At 36.4% G+C, this 20,178-nt stretch overlaps 1 protein-coding gene and 1 long non-coding RNA gene across 3 annotated transcripts in view; one reads left to right on the top strand and one right to left on the bottom strand.

Moving 5' to 3' along the window:
* The window catches only part of LOC120237262, a 107,104-nt gene extending 104,028 nt beyond the window's left edge, over positions 1-3,076 (top strand). Inside the window, exon 3 of the long non-coding RNA XR_005529907.1 lies at positions 2,801-3,076. This is a non-coding gene — a long non-coding RNA (uncharacterized LOC120237262). The remainder of the gene's footprint in view (positions 1-2,800) is intronic.
* The window catches only part of FERMT2 (fermitin family member 2), a 91,563-nt gene that overhangs the window by 35,875 nt on the left and 35,510 nt on the right, over positions 1-20,178 (bottom strand). The window lies entirely within an intron of this gene.

Genomic DNA, 20,178 nt, shown 5'->3' with positions numbered 1-20,178 from the left:
TCCCAAAGATACACAGATAGCCAACAGGCACGTGAAAAGAAACACCACTAATAAATAGGGAAATGCAACTCTAAACCACAATGAGATATTACCTCACACCTGTCAGAATGGTTACTATCAAAATGACAAGAAATGATATATATTAGAATATGGAGAAAAGGAAACCTTATGCACTGTTTAGAAATGCAAACTGGAGCAGCCACTATAAAAAACAGTACAGATGTTCCTTAAAAATTTAAATTAGAACTGTGACATAATTTAGCAGTTCCATTACTGGGCATCTATCCAAAGATAATGGAAACACTAATTCAAAAAGGTAGCTGTTCACTGCAGTATTATTTACAACAATAGCCAAGATATGGAAGCAAGCTAAATGTCCACTGACAGATAAATGGATAAAGATGTGGTGTGTGTATAAACATACACATACGCACACACCCATGCAAACACACTCTGGAATATTAACCACAAAAAAGAATGAAATCTTGCCATTTGCAGCTAACATGGATGGACCTAGAAAATATTATGCTAAGTGAAATTAAGTCAGAGAAAGATAAATAACACAATTTACTTATATGTGGAATGTAAAAACCAAAACAAAACCAAGATGCAATGATAGAGAAAACAAACTGGTGTCTGCCAGCAGAGAGGGGAGTTGGGGGCGTGCAGTGGTTGAAGGGGGATCAAGAAGTACAAACTTCTTGTTATAAAATAAATAAGTCATAGGTATGTAATATATAGCATGGGGAATACAGTCCATAATACTGTATTAATTTTGTATGGTGACAGATCACTATCAGTGGATTGTGGTGATCATTTTGCAATGTATACATGTGTTGATTCAGTATGTTGTTTACTTGATACAAATATAATACTGTATGTCAACTATACCTCAAATTAAAAAAACTTTCCATTATTTGGTAGCCATCATTCTGTATGTTTTAAGTTATACATGACACAGGAAGTAACTGTAAGTACTTTCATACCATTACCAAATCTCAAAGTTTTAATTGATTCAAATTTTTCTGCCTTGTATCAAATGGCTATAAATTTCCATGTTTATCTTGCTCATTTTCAGGTGAAGAATCTGGTAAGAGGCAAAATGGCTAAATGAGAGTAACAAAAAGAATTAACAGCCCATATATATAACATTATGTTATATACCCTGTCCATGAATTGTTGCAAGAATTGTTAAGAAGTCAGTTTTCCCTAAATTAAGCTATAGATTCAAAGGTATCTTTGTCAAAATTCTAATTTGATCTTTTATACAAGATGACAAATTGATTGTAAAAATTTGTATGGATATGAGGACAATCCTAGGATAGTCCAAGCAATGTTTTAAAAGACTGAAGTTGGAGGACTTACACTACCTGACATCATATAGCTACAGCAATTAAGACAGTGTAATTATTAGCTACATGATAACACGTATTTATGAAGAGGACCCAGAAGCAGACCCACATATAAGTAGTCAATTATTCTGGACAAAGGCAATTCAAGAGGAAAAGAAAATCTTTCCAATAAACAGTGCTGAGTGAGAGATTCATACATTAAAAAAAAAAACACAAACATTAGTCCTTACCTAACACAATATATAAAAATTAACTCTAAATGGATCATACACTTATAAGAAAATAAAGTAAACAAAGATTTCTTACATAGAACACACACATCCCACAAGAAACTGTCCTTTATTAAAAAATAAAAACCCGCTCTTCGAAGATACTGTTAAGGAAAAAAAGGCAAGCTGTATATTGGGACAGAATATTCACATATATATTTGACAAAGGACTTGCATCCAAAATATATACAACTCAATAATAAGCAGACCAGTGGGCTAAAGATTTGGATGAGCATTTCACCAAAGAATATATAATGGCCAAGAAGCACAGAAATGCTCAACATTATTGGTCAGTGAAATGCAAGTTAAAACTGTGAGACAGCATTATATACCCATAGAGTAGCTAACATTAATAAGACTGGTAATATCCAGTGCTGGCGAAGATGTGAGGAAGGAACTGGAACTCTCAGAGAGAATGGGAAACATTTTTGAAAACCATTTGGCAGTTTCTTATAAAGTTCAACACACAACCCAACCATTCCACTTCAAGTTACTAACTGAAGAAAATTAAAAGTACATATATAACAGTTTTATTCACAGAAGCCAAAACCCAAATTGATAAAGTGTGGTATTTTCAGGTCAGTGGAATAGGACTCACACTTTGGAGCATAACTCATGAGTAAAAAGGAACAACTGATACCTACGATAACATGAATGTATCTCAAAATCATTACACTAAGGGGAAGAAGCCAACTAGAAAAGCATATATATACTATATAATTCCATTCATAAAATTCCAGAAAATGACCACAAATCTGTAGTGACAGAGCAAATAAATGGCTATCTGACTGAAGTTTGAGAGCTAATGCAAATATTCTCTATCTGGACTGTGGTATCATCAAATTGTATACTTTAAGTGGGTACAGTTTATTGTACACCAATTGTACCAAAATTAGGTTAATTAAAAAATAAAGAGTGAAAAGAGGAGAACCAAGAAAAAATGAAAATGAAAAATGGAGAAGGAGAAGACCAGGTCTGTGTATCTGGCAGCACTACACTTACTGTATGTCAGGGTCTGAGTAGACAGGATGACGAAATTCAAAGTACTGCATAACTTGTGATGTACAGACTGCTTAAATGACTGGATCAGAGTTTTATACGTGGCAGTCTGTACCTTCAGGAGCTCACAATATCCGTTAGATTCAATCCAGTATTACAAATTCAGCTTTTTGTTTTCAGGGGGGCTGGAACTAGGAAGGAGGCACAAGCATGCAGCCCAGGTACCTGGATTCTGACCTCGGCTCCATTACTTATTAGCTGTGACTCTGGACAAGCTACTCAGCCTGCCAGCATCTGAGTTTTCTCGTCTGTGAAATAATAGTACTTCAGGAGGTGGCTGTGAAAATTAAATGATTGATTATGGGTAAAGTTCCTTGAACAGGCCTGGCATATAACAAGTACTTCGTAAGTATTAGGTATTAATGTTTTCCTCCCATTTAAAAACTATACTATTATAGTAGAAATTTGGAAATTATAAAAGTATAGATAATTAAGTCACTTAAAACCTATTCTTGAAGAATAGACTATGACTATGTAAATAAGTGATTTTAATAGATGTATAAAATTCCACTGTGTAAATGCAGTATAATTTAATGATTCTTTTACTACTGAACCTAACATAAATAATGATTTTACAAAGATCTGTGTACATATTTTTCCACATTTTATTTCTTCAAGAATATGCTGGAGTTGGGGCGCCTGGGTGGCTTAGTCAGTTAAGCGTCCGACTGTCGCTTAGGTCATGATCTTGCGGTTCGTGGGTTCGAGCCCCGCGTCGGGCTCTGTGCTGACAGCCACCTCAGAGCCTGGAGACTGTTTCAGTCTGTGACTCCCTCTCTCTCTGACCCTCCCCTGCTCACGCTGTCTCTCGCTCTCTCTCTCTCCTAGAAATAAATAAAAATATTAAAAAAAAAAAAAAAAAAAAAAGAATATGCTGGAGTGGAACTACCAGATCAAAGGTTATAATAATTTTAAGGCAGAATTGGAACAAGATGTGCATATGTGTTATTTTTTTAAAGTTTTGCATACTGGAAAAACAGTATATTTCCTGGTCTTAATTGACACTGATTTATTTACTAGTCATGTACATCAAGGGTTTTTAGACCTTTATATTACCTTTGCTCATTTTTCTATCAGGTTTCTTCAAATCAAAGTTAATTTGCATCAAACTGCATGGTAACAATCACTGCAAACCACACTGGACTTTCTTTTTTTTGAAAAATGTATTTTATATATACCGTACCCCATGTTTAATAACTATGTGGTTTTTTGGTTACTTGGTTAGTTGAATTTTACTATTAGGGACACTAGGGTACAGGTCATGTTTCTGTTTTATTCTGTATTAACAGGCTATTTTCTGGGGAATGTTTTTCTGAAATACAAAAACAGAATTACCAGAAAAACTATCCTGAACAGACATGTTACCAGAGAATAGGTGAACATAACTGCTCTTTAATTATTACTAAATTTGGGGTAAGCACATTTTAAGTAATAAAATCATGTTAAAAATAAATGCTTGTTCCTTAAATTCTCTATCTACCTAGAGAAAGAGTGAGTACAAGCAGGGGAGAGGCAGAGAGAGCGAGAAAATCCCAAGCAGGCTCCACGTTGTCAACACAGACCCAGACGCAGGGTTCAAACTCAGGAATCGTGAGATCATGACCTGAGCTGAAATCAAGAGTCGGATGCTTAAGCAACTGAACCACCCAGGTGTCCCAAATTCTGTTACTTTCTTAAAAGCTTCCAGGCATATCTCATTTCTTTTTAAAGTTAGAAATATTGCAGGGGTGCCTGGGTGGCTCAGTCAGTTGGGCATCCGACTCCGGCTCGGGTCATAATCTCACGGTTCGTAGGTTCGAGTCCCGTGTCGGGCTCTGTACTGACAGCTAGCCCAGAGACTGGAGCCTGCTCCAGATTCTGTATCTCCCTGTCTCTCTGACCCTCCCCTGCTCACGCTGTCACTGTCTCTCTCTCTCTCTCAGAAATAAATAAAAAACATTAAAAAAAGGTAAAGTTAGATATATTGCAGCATAGTCTTCAGCTAAAGTTACCCAACTAAAAATCAGATTCTCCTCATTCTTGTATATTAAAAGTAATCAACTTATCTTCCAATGCAATTTTTAAAGTTTAATGCATTAGCACTAACTGCTATGATTATGTAGATTAAAAAACTCTTAAGATATTTCAAGTATAACTTTTTTAAATTTTTTTTTAATGTTTTATTTATTTCTAGGAGAAAGAGAGAGAGACAGTGTGAGCAGGGGAGGGTGAGAGAGAGAGGGAGACACAGACTCCGAAACAGGCTCCAGGATCTAAGCTGGCAGTCAGCACAGAGCCCGACGCGGGGCTCGAACCCACGAACCGCGAGATCATGACCTAAGCAAAAGTCGGACGCTTAACCGACTAAGCCACCCAGGCACCCCTCAAGTATCTTTTGAGCCATAGTTCTCTTATTAATAACACTGAATCATCATCTCCTAGAGTACTTTTAAAGAAAACAAGATTTATCATGCAAAGAGACCAAACCACTTATGAGTTACAATTTCAGTTCTCAGTATACCCTCAGCTTTAAATGCCATCACTGCCATGGTGGGAGAAAAGAAAGGCATTAGACAATCCCATGGTTTTTGTTTTTGCTTTTGTTTTTTCCTGAGAGAGAGACAGCGTGAGCAGGGGAGGGTCAGAGAGAGAGGGAGACGCACAATCTGAAACAGGTTGCAGGCTCTGAGCTAGCTGTCAGCACAGAGCCCGACGTGGGGCTCCAACCCACGAACCATGAGATCATGACCTGACCTGAAGTTGGATGCTTAAACCGACTGAGCCTCCCAGGCACCCCTCCCATGCTTCTTAATAATCAGTTGACTACACTACTTCAGTATCAAGTGGGGGCAGGATGGTGATGGTAATCTATCTCTCCACCCATCTGTTCTCAAAGTAAATAACATGCTGGTACAGGGTGAAAAATCTAGAAAAGCACAGAAGAACATACAATGAGTCACACCTGAGAGATAGGACATGCTTCTATCACAATTCACCATAGTCAGGTTTAGTGGAAGAGGGGAAGGCAAACATGTTTAATTTGAAAAGGCATCCCAAATGTTTCTGGCATGTCCCTTCTGCTTGAGAATCACTATACTACATGATTCATCCTTTGAGATTTTTGTTCCTAGGTCATTTCCTGTCCAGCTCACAAACCAGCTATTAATGTTTTTAGAAGAATGAATGCTGTTAAGTATAACTAGCTTTCTGGTCAGTCATAAGCATATAAGAAAATCATAACCATATGTGTCCATGACAGTTGCTTGTGAAGTTAAAAATAATACTCAAAATACATGCTTTGGTCATACCCCCATTCACTCTTAGTGACTCAAGGCTTTAAGCAGTTTATTTTATAAAAGCTCTAGTGGTGGATGTTAACGAGACTTACTGTGGTGATCGTTTTACAATGTATTCAAATAGCAAGTCATTATTTTATATACCTGAAAGTAATGTTATAGGTCAATTATATTTCAAAAAACATTACATCAGGGTAGCCACTGGCTATACATGAAATCTATGAAAAAGTGGTTTTCAGTTCATTATAATAATAAAGGTAAACCTACACCCTCCACATAAGATACTGATTATTTAATTCATACAGGAATTTAGGACTGATTTACTTACGGTGTCTTGTATCAAGAAAGACTAAACTAGTGAATTTTGAAATCTGAATCACATGTAAAAGTGGGCCAGGTGAAGAGCATAACTAATTAAAGTTTATACTTAACTAAAATATACCTGGAGGACTAGGAGATATAAAAACTTTAAAATGGGTCTACTAAAGTACAGTGCTTTCATTTAGACTGAATTTTATAGTCCAATAAGAAATATAAACTAGTATTTATGAGTCACTGCACAAAACAATGATCTAGGACTTCCTTATAATACAGATACACTGTACAGCAATGAAACGTAATGTTCAAAATCAGTATTATCAAGTAGAAGACAAATCTGGTGGAATATAGACTCCATAAATGTTATATACATGTATCAGAAACTGCGGGGGTTGGGAAAGGGGGAGCTGAGGAACAGAGATGGGTTTTCAGGTAAGATAATCAGATTTTTGTATAAAAATAAATTTTCTTGTTACACGTGTATTGAGCTAGTGCATCAATTCTCGATTCTCTTCAAAATCATACCAAAAGAAAGACAGAAAACATGTACTTATAAGGACAAAAAGAATGGGAGAAAACATCACATAAAAAAGTCAGAAAAAGTTTTGGGAGACAGAAGCCAGACTGGGAGAATAGTACATAACATAACAAAGTGGAGAATAATAAAATTAAGGTGTTTGTAAAAGTAGATACCAATGGGAAACACTCTGACTCATTGTGCCAAACATCACGTATGACCAAGCACTGAAAACAGACATGAAAAATGAATCCATACTGGATTAAACCTACTCCTTCGATACATGCCATTTAGGATTCCTTAGAGGAGTAGACAGACCTAGGGAAAAATCTTTTAGATAGTGACACCTGATATCTAAATACCCTACAGAGGGGTGACAAGCTAAATAAACCTATTGGTATTTGTAGTGCCCCATTATTAAGTATATGAATGGACAATTAATGATGGATAGACATTTGATAAAGGAATCTGTGGTAGGTCTACAATTCTAGAGATAACTCCTCAATTCTAAAGATAACTCCTTAAAATTTCTGTCCCTGGTTATATAATCATACACTAAAATAGAGACTGCTGTAAAGAGACTTTGCAAATAGAATTAAGGCTATTAATCAGCTGATTTAAGGGAGATTACCCTGGATTCTTTCTGTGGGTCCAATGTAATCATACAAGGCCTGCCAAACACAAGAGGAAGAAAGGCAGGAGAGTGAAGCACAGGATAGAGGAGACAGAGGTGGGGACCAGATAGATGTGAAGAGTAAAAAGGACTAGACTTGCCATTGCTGGCTTTGAGGATGGAGGAAGGAAGCCACCAGCCAAGGAATTTGGGAGGCCTCTAGAAGCTGAGAATGACCTTTGGCAGACAAGTTAGGGGAAACCCTGGTCCCCACAGCCACATGGAACCAAATTCCACCATGAAGAATTCCTTCTCAGAGACTTCAGGAAGGAAAACAGTGCTGCTGACACCTTACTTTCAGCTTTATAAGACTAACTAGAAGACCCAGCTGAGCCACATTGTGCCCAGATTCTTAACCTACAGAAACCATGTAGATAGTAAGTTTGTGTTGTTTTAAACTGCTAAGTTTATGGTAAAATTTGTTACGGCAGCAATGGAATGAACTCAGAGCTTCTAATACAAAAAAGACCAAATGAAAAGAAAACAACTTGTGAAACAAGAGATAATGCAGACAACAGAAGAACAAAACAAACCCTTAAACACAATTGTTAGTAAGACAATGACATCTTTGACAGATGAACAGTATGTTATAAAGAACAGCAAGAGATTAAGAAAGAGATCTTAGGAGATGCAGTGAAAACAGTTCTAAGAGGGAAACACATACTAATATATACCTAAAAAAATAATTTAAAAAGTCAAACATTCTAATTGTACACATAAAGGAACTAAAATATGAAGAACAAAGCACAAGGTGAGTAGAAGGAAGAAAACAAAGATTAGAGCAGAAATAAATGACATAGAGACTAAAACAAAACAAAAATCAATGAAACAGAAGTGGTTCTCTGAAAAGATAAACAAAACTGATAAACCTTTTTATCAGCAAGAAAAAAAGAGAAAGGACCCAAATAAATAAAACTGGAAATAAAAGAGGAGAGGTAAGAACCAATACCACAGAAATGTAAAGGATTATAAAAGAATACTAAGAAAAATTATAGGCCCACAAACAACCTGGAAGAAATAGATAAATTCCCAGAAAAATACTGTCTTCTAAAAGTGCATCAGGAAGAAATAGAAAATTTGAATAGCTGTAACAAAACTGAACAAGTAATCAAAAACCTACCAAAAAAAATAAAAGTCGGGACCAGATGGATTTGTGAGTGAATTCTACGAAATATTTAAAAAATATTTAATACCTATTCTACTCGGAATATTCCAAAAAATAGAAACAGAAAGATTCCAAATATATTCTATGAGGCTGCATTATCCAGATACCAAAAATAAAGACACCACAAAAAAAGAAAACTACAGACCAGTATCACTGATGAAGAGATGCAAAAGTCCTCAACAAAAACTCTTTCAACAATACATTAAAAGGATCATTCACCTTTTGATCATGATCAAGTGGGATTTATTCTGGGGATATAGGATGGTTCAATATTCACAAATCAATCAACATGATTCACCAACCACCATCAACAAAGGATAAAAATCATATAATCATCTCAATTGATGAGGAAAAAGCATCTGACAAAATTCAACATCCGTTCATGATAAAACTCTCAACAAAGTGGGTTTAGAGGGAACATACCTCAACATAATAAAGGCCATTTATGAAAAACCCATAACTAACATTATATTCAGTGGCAAAAAACGGAGAGCTTTTCCTAAGATCAGGAACAAGACAAGGGTGTCTTGTCTCACCACTTTTATTCAACAAAGTACTAGAAGTTATAGAAACAGCAGTAAAAAATAAGAAGCATTCATATTTGGTATAGAAAAGTTTAAAGTATCACTATTTGCTGATGACATGATACTATATACAGAAAATCATAATGACTTTGACAAATAACTACTAGAGGTAATCAGTAAAATTGTAGGATACAAAATTAATACCCAGAAATCAGTAGTGTTTCCAGATATATTTCAATAACGAAATAACAGAAAGAGAAATTAAGAAAATAACTCCATTTAATAAATGCACTGAAAAGAATAAAATACCTAGGAATAAACTTAATCAGAGAGGTGAAAGACTTATATTCTGAAAACTATACAGTACTGATGAAAGAAACTTTAGATGACACAAACAATTGGAAAGATATTCCATATTCATGGACTGGAAGAATTAATATTACTAAAATGTCCATACTACCCAAAGCAATAGAAAGAGTCAATATAACCTCTATCAAAATGCCAACATCGGGGGCGCCTGGGTGGCTCAGTCGCTGGGCATCTGACTTCAGCTCAGGTCACGATCTCGCGGTTCGTGGGTTTGAGCCCCGCATTGGGCTCTGTGCTGACAGCTCAAGGCCTGGAGCCTGCTTCATATTCTGCATCTACTTCTCTCTCTGCCCCTCCCCAACTCACCCTCTGTCTTGGTCTCTCTCTCAAAAGTAAATAAACATTCAAAAAACAAAAACAAAAATGCCAACATCATTTTCAGAAAAATAGAACAAACAATAAAATTTGTATGTTACCACAAAAGACGCTAAATGGCCAAAGCAATCTTGAGAAAGAAAAACAAAGCTGAAGGTATTACAATTCCAGATTTCAAGATCTACTACAAAACTGCAGTAATCAAAACACTTTGGTACTGGCATAAAAATAAATGCACTGGTCAATGGAACAAAGAGCACAGAAATAAACCCATGCTCATATGGTGAATTAAGCTGTGTCAAAGGAAGCAAAAAAAAGGGCCAGGGAGGGTGGAGACAGTCTCTTCAATAAATGGTGCTGGGAAAAATGCACAGCTATATGTCAAAATAATAAAACTAGACTACTTTCTAACACCATACACAAAAATAAGCTCAAAATGGATTAAAGACCTAAACCCATAAAAATCCTAAAGACAATACAGGCATTCTCTGACAAAGACCATAGCAACATTTTTCTAGCTATGTGTCCTAAGACAAAAACGAAAATGAGACAATACCAAAATAGAAAGCTTTTCCACAGCAAAGGAAACCATCAACAAAACAAAAGACAACCTACTGAATGGGAGAGGATACTTGCAAATGATTTGTCCAGTGAAGGGTTAACATCCAAAATATACAAAGAACTTATACAACTCAATACCAAAAATCAATCCAATTAAAAAATGGGCAGAAATCCATTTGAACAGACCTTTTCCAAAGACATATAGATGGCCAACAGATACATGGAAAGATACCCAACATCACTAACCTTCAGGGAAATGCAAATCAAAACCACAATGAGATATCACCAAACACCTGGTCAGAATGGCTAAAATCAACAAGACAAATAACAAGTGTTCGTAAGGACATGGAGAACAAGGAACCCTCGTGCACTGTTAGTGGGAATGTAAATTAATATACCCACTGTGGAAATCAGTATGGAATTTCCTAAAAAAATAAAAAACTACCTTTAGGAAAAAAATTTCCTAAAAAAATTAAAAAAAGGACTACCATATGATCCAATAATTCCACTATGGGGTATTTACCCAAGAAAAATGAAAACACTAATTTGGGAAGACATATACACCCCTATGTTTATTTGCAGTATTATTTATAATAGCCAAGATATGGAAGCAACCTATGTCCAGTGATAGATGAACAGATAGGGAAGATGTGGAGTGTGTGTGCATATATATACTACACATTACACATCCATGTATATATGAACACACACACACCAGAATATTTTGCAGCCATAAAAAGGATGAGATCATCCATTTGCAACAACATGGATGGACCCAAAGCACAGTATTATGCTAAGTGAAGTAAGTCGGATTGAGAAACTACAAATACGAGGGCGCCTGGGTGGCTCGGTTGGGCGTCCGACTTCTGCTCAGGTCATGATCTCACGGTTCGTAGGTTCAAGCCCCTTCTCGGGCTCTGTGCTGACAGCCAGCTCAGAGCCTGGGGCCTGTTTTGGATTCTGTGTCTCCCTCTCTCTCTGACACTCCCCTGCTCATGCTGTCTCTCTCTCTCAGAAATAAACAAAAAATAGAACTTTAAAAAATTTTTTTTTAAAATACCATACGATTTCACACATATATGGAATCTAAAAAAAATCATAAAAAAACAAAAAGCAGAATCAGACCTATAAATACAAAGAACAAACTGATGGTCACCGGAGAGCGAGGGGTTGGAAGGGATAGGCAAAATATGTGAAGAGTAGTGGGAGATACAACAGCATAATGTATAAACTTGTTGATTCAGTATGTTGTTAAATGTAAAATTGTGTCAACTATACTCAAAAAATTTAAAAAAAGAAAAAAAAGAAAGATCTTGGGTATTAACAGTGGGGGAGAGGGTCCTTTTTGTTTTAATTCTTTTTTCTTTTTGAGGTTTAACTGATATAAAGTCCACAAATCTTAAATGTATTTATGAATACAAACATCCAGATAAAAGATAAAACATTGGAAATTTAAATTTGATAGCCACAATAAAAAAATCCAATAGAAGTGTGTTAAGTCAGGTAAAAGAATCAATCTAATAGCAATGCCTCATCAATAATGAGTAAAAGAGAGAACAGAGAAAACAAAAAAAGAGGAATTAGGGTATATTACCATGAAATTTCAACAAGACAGAGAAAAGAAAAGATCCTGAAATTAGTTTCCAGAGGGGAAAAAAGAGTCTACAAAAGGATGAAAATAAAAATTAAGAACACTGTCAGGAATATTAATAGCAACACTGAAAGCCAAAACACAACTTAATAACACTCCCCAATTTTGACGAAAAATAATTTTCAAACCAACAATTCTATCAAAGGACAAAATAATGGTAACATCTCAAACATTTACATCCCATTCACTTTTTTTCTTACTGTGTAGATGATACAGTACCAAAGTAAGTGAGCACATCAATACTGGGGAAAACGCAAAGATTAAATATGAGAGGAGAAGACACTGCGCCTAGACAATGGTAAAGGGAAGTCCTGGAACTATGACTAGCCTAGAAAACATCCACTTCAGATTGGAGCAGGAGTACTGAGCAGCTGAGTGTTTAAGAAGGAGAAAAAGTGGGGGGGAGGGGGGAGGGAGGAGAGAGGAGATGACATCATAGAGAATGTAGAATGCAGAAGAATAAGCAACTGATACAGTTTGAAAACTAAGCAAATGATAAACAAGAAGGCATATGAGAGGATAAAGTATACACTTTGGTTCACCAAGTAAAAATAATTACCTTGTTGAAATAATGTAAATAGTAATTATTTAGTCAAAAATCATAATAGTTATGATAAGGGGAAAAGAAACATTTGAGCAAAAAGAAGTGAACAGATATCTAAAGCTGATAAATCAAGAAATAATGGCATATTATTTAGAATTATGGAATCAGGGGCAGCTGAGTGGCTCAGCAGTTAAGCATCCAACTTCAGCTCAGGTCATGATCTCACGGTCTGTGAGTTCGAGCCCCGTAGAGGGCTCTGTGCTGACAGCTCAGCACCTGGAGCCTGCTGCAGATTCTCTCTCTCTCTCTCTCTCTCTCTCTCTCTGTGCTGACAGCTCAGCACCTGGAGCCTGCTGCAGATTCTCTCTCCCTCTCTCTCTCTCTCTCTCTCCTCTCTCTCTCTCTGCCCTTTCCCCACTCATGCACTGTCTCTCAATCTCTCCCTCTCAAAAATAAATAAGCATTTAAGAAAACGTAAAATAAAAAAAAGAATTATGGATCTAAAAGTCAGAAACAATAGAGTAGAAAGTGACACTAATGTGAATAGGAGCTGGGGAGAACAAGGGCAGAAAAGTGATTTTAGGTTATAAGTCCTTTGTTCTTTTTCACATGGCTTAGGTCATGACCTCGCCGCAATTCACGGACTGTCTCCCTCTCTCTCTGCCCCTCCCCCAATCTCTCTCTAAAATAAACATTAAAAAAAAAAAGAAAGAGACAATCTGAATAGGCCTGTATCTATTCAAGAAATTCAATCGATAACTAACAACCTTCCAAAACAAGAAAGTGGGTGCCTGTGTAGCTCAGCTGGTTAAGCGCCTGACTCTTGATTTCAGCTCAGGTCACGATCTCATGGTTTGTGGGATTGAGCCCTGCATTGGGCTCTGCACTGACAGCTTGGAGCCTGACTGGGATTCTTTCTCTCCCTCTCTCTCTGCCCCTCTGTTGCTCGCACTCTCTCTCTTCTAAGTAAATAAACATTGAAACACACACACACACACACACACACACACACACAGAAATAGAAAGCACTAGGGCCAGACTGGTTTACAGGTGAATTCCTCCAAACACTTTTTTTCTAGTTGTACTGAGTAAGATACTGACCTACATCACCGTGTAAGTTTAAGGTGTACAGCAAAATAACTTGACTTATGTACACTGTGAAATGATCATCACAGTAAGTTAACAACCACCATATAGACACGCACACACACAAATCTTTGTGACTGGAACCCTTAATAACTTTCAAATATACCATACCATACGTTAACTATAGTCATCATGTTGTAAATTTATCTTATAACTGGAAGTGTGTACCTTTGGCCACTTTCCTCCACTTTCCCCACTCCCCAACTCCTGCCTGTGGTAACCACAAATATGATCTAGGAGTTTGCTTTTTTGTTTTGTGTTCTAAAATATAAGTGAGATTATACAGTATTTGTCTTTCTCTGACTTATTAGCATAATGCTCTCAAGGTCCATCAATGTTATCACAAATGGCAGGCTTTCCTTCTTTTTTATGGCTAAAGAGTATCTGCGGGTATGTACCACAACTTTTTTATCCTTCATCTATCAGTGAATACTTAGGTTGTTTCCTTGTCTTGGCCATTGCAAATAATAATGCTGCTATGAACACACAGGTACAGATATCTCTTCATTATAGTGGTTTCATTTCCATTAGTTATATTCCCAGCAGCAGAATTGCTAAGTTGTAGGATAGTTCTATTTTTAATTTTTAAAGGGACTTCCATACTGTTTTCCATCGTGGCTGGGTTCCAGTTTCTCCATATCCTTGACAACATTTACCTCTTTGTCTTTTTGATAACAACCATTTTAACAGGTATGAGATAATACCACAATGTGTTTTTGATTTGCATTCCTCTAATGATCAGTGAGGTTGAACAATTTTTCATGTATCTGTTGACCATCTGTGTATCTTCTTTGGAAAAATGTCTATTCAGCTTCTTTACCCATTTTTAATTGGATTATTTATGGGGGTTGTTTTATATTGAGTTGTATGAGGTCCTTCTATAATACAGATATTAACCCCTTCTCAGTTATATGATTTGCACATATTTTTTCCTATTCAGTAGGTTTTCATTTTGTTACTGTTCCTTTTGCTGTGCAGAAATTTTTTGGTTTGATATAATCCTACTTATTTATTTTTGCTTGTGCTTTAGATGTTACATCCAAAAACTCACTGTCAGGGCCCATGTCAAGGAGCTTTTCTCCTATCTACCAAACACTTAAGGAAGAAATTATACTAATTCTCTACAATCTCTTATGGAAGATAAAAGTGAAGGGAGTATTTCCTAATTCATTCTATGAGGTAAACATTACTCTAATAGCAAACACCAAAGGGATTATAAGTAAACTATAGGCCAGTATCTATGAAAAAATCTTCAACAAAATATTAGCAAGTAGATTCCAACAATGCATAAAGAGTTATACACTGTGATCCAGTGGGATTTATGCAGACTATATACAAGGGCAGTTCAACATCCAAAAATCAACTTAATGCATCTCATCAAAAACCTAAATAAAAAAAAAAAACAAAAACACATGATCATATCAAAAGATGTAAAAAAAAAAAAAAAAAGGCATGACAAAGTCTAATACCCATTCATGATTAAAATCTCGTAAACTAAACCTCCTTGACCTCCACCGCAGCAACTTCTTACTTGACACATCCCCAAAAGCAAGAGAATCAAGAGCAAAAATAAACTGTTGGGACCTCATCAAGATTAAAAGCTTCTGCACAGCCAAGGAAACAACCCAGAAAATTAATAGGCAACCAATGGAATGGGAAAAGATAGTTGCAAATGACATATCAGATAAAGGGTTAATATCCAGAATCTATAAGGAACTCACCAAACTACACGCCCGAAAAACAAACAACCCAGTGAAGAAATGGGCAGAAGACATGAACAGATACTTCTCCAAAGAGGACATCCAGATGGCCAACAGACACATGAAACGATGCTCAGCATCCCTCCTCATCAGGGAAATACACATCAAAACCACACTGAGATACCACCTCCCACCAGTCAGAGTGGCTAAAATGAGCAAATCAGAGAACTCTAGATGCTGGCGAGGATGTGGAGAAACGGGCACCCTCCTACACTGCTGGTGGGAATGTAAACTGGTACAGCCCCTCTGGAAAACAGTGTGGAGGTTCCTCAGGAAACTAACAATAGAACTCCCCTAGGACCCAGCAATAGCACTGCTAGGAATTTACCCAAGGGATACAGAAATGCTGAGGCATAGGAGCACGTGTACCCCAATGTTCATAGCAGCACTCTCCACAATAGCTAAAACATGGAAAGAGCCTAAGTGTCCATCAACTGATGAATGGATCAAGAAGATGTGGTTTATCTATACCATGGAATACTACATGGCAATGAGAAACCATGAAATCTGGCCATGTGTAGCAACATGGATGGACCTTGAGGGTGTTATGCTGAGCGAAATAAGTCAGGCAGAGAAGGACAAATATCGTATGTTTGCACGTATAGGAGGATTAGGAGGAACTTGACGGAGGAACAAGGGGGAGAAGAAGGGCGGAAATGGTGGGGGAAAGGGAGAGAGGCAAACCATGAGAGACTCTTGAATGCTGACAAAAACTGAGGACTGATGGATGTGGGGGGGGAGGGGGGATGGGCATGGAGGAGGGCACTTTGGGGATGAGCACTGAGTGTTATGTGGAAACTAATTTGACAATAAACTATTTGTAAAAGAAAAAAAAATAAATCTACACTGAAAACACTGAAAATAAATCAACAACAACAAAAAAAAATCTTGTAAACTATCATACAGAGGAACATTTCTCAACCTGATAAAAAATACCTACAAAAACCTTTAGCTAAGGGCATACTTAATAGTGATAAAGTTGGAAATTTTCCCACTAAGATCAAGAACATGGCAACAATATCCTCTCTTACTACTGCCTTTCAATATCTTACTTGAAGTACTAGCTAATGCAGTAAGAATAACAAATAAAAGGTATACAGACCGGGACATAAGAAGATAGTCTTTATTCACAGGTGAGATCACCATCCCCATAGAAAATCTGAAGGAAGCAACAAAAACTCCTCAAATAATTATAAATTTTTTAAAAATGTTTTTTTATTTATTTCTGAGAGAGAGAGAGAGAGACAGCATGAGCAGGGGAGGGTCAGAGAGAGAGGGAGTCACAGAATCCAAAGAGAGACTCCAGGCTCTGAGCTAGCTGTCCACACAGAGCCTAATGCGGGGCTCGAACCCACAAACCGTGAGATTATGACCTGAGCCGAAGTCAGACGCTTAACTGACTGAGCCACCAAGGCACCCCTCAAGTAATTATTGCAAGGTTGCAGGACACATGGTAAATGTACAAAAGTAAATTGCTTTCCTATACACCAGCAATGAACAAGTGGAATTTGAAATATAAAACATGATACTATTTACATTAACAAAAAAAAATAGTTGTGTATAAATCAAACAAAATATGTATAAGATCTAAATGAGGAAAACTACAAAACTGTGATAAAAGAAATCAAGAAATAAATGAAGAGATGTTCCATTTATTTATGTTCATATATATTAACATTGTTAAAATGTCAGTTCTTCTCCACTTGATCTACAGATTCAATGCAATCAAAATCCCAGCAAGTTATTTTATGAATATCAACAAACTAATTCTAAGGTTTATATGGAAAGGCAAAAGACCCAGAATAGTCAACACCATATTGAAAGAGAAGAACAAAGTTGGAGGACTGATGCTACATGACCTTGAGATATACTATAAAGCTAACATAATCAAGATAGGGTGCTATTGGCAGGGGGCGGAGGGAAAGGCAAACAGATCAATAGAATTGAATATAGTGCCCAGAAATAAACTTATATAAATACAGTCAACTACTCTTTGACAAAAGAGCAAAGGCAATACAATGGAGAAAAGATAATTTTTCAATATATGATGGTAGAACAACTGGACCTCCACATGCAAAAAAAAAGAATCTAGACCCAGACCTTGCACCCTTCACAAAAATTAACTCAAAATGGATCACAGTCCTAAATGTACAATGAAAAATTGTAAAACTCCTAGATAACATAGGAAAAAATCTAGATGACCTTCAGCTTATTGATGACTTTTTAGATATGATGCAAAGGCATGATCTATGATAAGCTAGACTTCATTAAGCTCTGATAAACTAGAGCTCATTAAAATTAAAATTTTCTGCTCTCTGAAAGAAACTGTCAGAGAATGGAAAGACAAATCAAAGAGTGGAATAAAGTATCTGCTAAAGGAATATCTAATAAAGTACTGTTATCCAAAATACACCAGGAACTCTTAAAACTCAACAATAAGAAGACTTGATTATAAAAATAGGCCAAAGACCTTAACAGACACTTCACCAAAGATGTACATATAGCAAATGAGCATATGAAAAAAATGCTCCACATCTTATGTCATCAGGGAAATAAAAAATAACAATAAAATGTCATTGCACACTTACCAGAATGACCACAATCCAGAACACCAATATCACCAAATGCTGGTAAGGATTCAGAACAATAAGAACTCTCATTCAATGCTGGCATGAATGCAAAATGGTACAGCTACTCTGGAAGACAGTTCGGTGGCTTCTTAAACAACTAAACCTATTTTTACCAGGTGATCCAACAATTACACTCCTTGGTATTTACCCAAAGGAGGTGAAAACAGGTCCACACAAAAGCCTCCACACAAATGTTTATAGCAGCTTTGCTTACAACTGCAAAACTTGGAAAATATCTAAGATACTCTTCAGTAGACAAGTGGATAAATAAAGTGTGGTACATCCAGATAATGGGATATTACTCAGTGCTAAAGAGAAATAAGCTATCAAGCCATGAAAAGATATGGAAAAAACTTAAATGCATATTACTATACAAAAGCTATCTGAAGAAACTACATAGTGAATGACTCCAAATGTAGGATATTCTAGAAAAGGCAAAACTGTGGAATGACTGTAAAGAGATTAGTGACTGCTAGGGGCTAGAAGAGAGGGAAGCATGAATAGGCAGAACACAGAGGATTTTCAGGGTAATGAAACTGCTCTGTATGATACTATGATAGATATATGGCATTATGCATCTGTCCAAACCCATAGACTGTATAATACCAAGAGTGAATCCTAGTGTTAAGTCCTGAACTCTAGACGATAATGACGTGTCTAATGTAGGTTTATCAACTGTGCCATTCTGGTGTGGGATGTTGACAGCAGGAGGTTTTACATGTGTGGGGACACAGGGTAAATGGGAACTCTCTGTACTTTCTGCTCAATCTCGCTATGAACCTAAAACTGCTCTAAAAACTGCTCTAAAAAATAAAGTTTTTTTCTCTTTTCTTTTTTTTATTTTAGAGAAAAAGAGAGCGTGTGAACAAAGGGCAGATGGGGCGGGGGGAGAGGGAGGGGGGGAGAGAGAGAGAGAGAGAGACAGAGAATCCTAAGCAGGCTCCACACTCAGCACAGAGCTTGATCCCACAACCCCAGGATCATGACCTGAGCACAAACCAAGAGTCAGACACTAACTGAGCCACCCAGGCTCCCCTCCTCTAGTTTTTTAAAACACAAGAACCTTAGATGGCTAATACAGATATGAAAACATAGTTAATTTTATAAACTAAAATGAAATACTATATTTTTTCACTCAAAAAACCAAACACTAAAAACTGACAATATTCAAGTGTTAGTGACATTTGGGGATAATGGTTTTCATATGTTGATGGCTGGAATGTAAACTGGTACCACAGTTCCCCCTTATTCATGGTTTCATTTTCTATGGTTTCAGTTCATTGTGGTCTGGAAGCAGATGATTCTTCGTCTCATGTATCATCAGAAGGTCAGCAGTAGCCTAACTCTATGTCACAATGCCTACATCATTTACTTCATCTCATGTAGGCATTTTATCATCTCACATCATCACAAGAAGGTAAAATAAAGGACAATAGGATATCTTGAGAGAGAAACCACATTCACATGACTTTTATTACAGTGTATCTTTATAACTGTTCTACTTTATTATCTATTGCTGTTAATCTCTTATTTTACCTGACTTATAAATTAAACTTTATCATAGATATGTATGTATAGGAAAAAATCTAGTATACATATAGGGGTACTACCATCTGTGGTTCCATGCTTCTACTGGGGATCTTAAAACATATCCTCTACAAAAAAGTGGGGGACTACTGTATAACCAACCACTTGAGAAACTCCTGCACACAAATACAAAACTGTAAAACCACCCAGAGGGCAATGGCAGTAACAACTTTTTTATGGATACCTATATACACACAGATATGGATAAATGCATGTGCATGTGTGTGTTAATGTAATTTTTAAAGTACTAAAAGAATACACACTAACTTATGACAGTGGTAGCTTTGTGAAGGGAAATTATGAGAATGTGACTCAAGAAGTTTACCTGTATTACTGTCTTTAAAAAAAAAAAGTTTTGCAAAATGGCAAAATTTCAGTTATTAATTCTAAGATAACAGACATTAGGTAATTTTTATATAATTCCTTATGCTTTCTGTATTTTTTTTCAAAAAATTTCATTAAA

This window comes from Hyaena hyaena, unplaced genomic scaffold (assembly GCF_003009895.1).
Source record: "Hyaena hyaena isolate Hyena2069 unplaced genomic scaffold, ASM300989v1 scaffold_175, whole genome shotgun sequence".
Taxonomy (NCBI): domain Eukaryota; kingdom Metazoa; phylum Chordata; class Mammalia; order Carnivora; family Hyaenidae; genus Hyaena; species Hyaena hyaena.
Note: the sequence above shows the minus strand (reverse complement) of the source record. Positions and strands in the feature narration are given on the sequence as shown.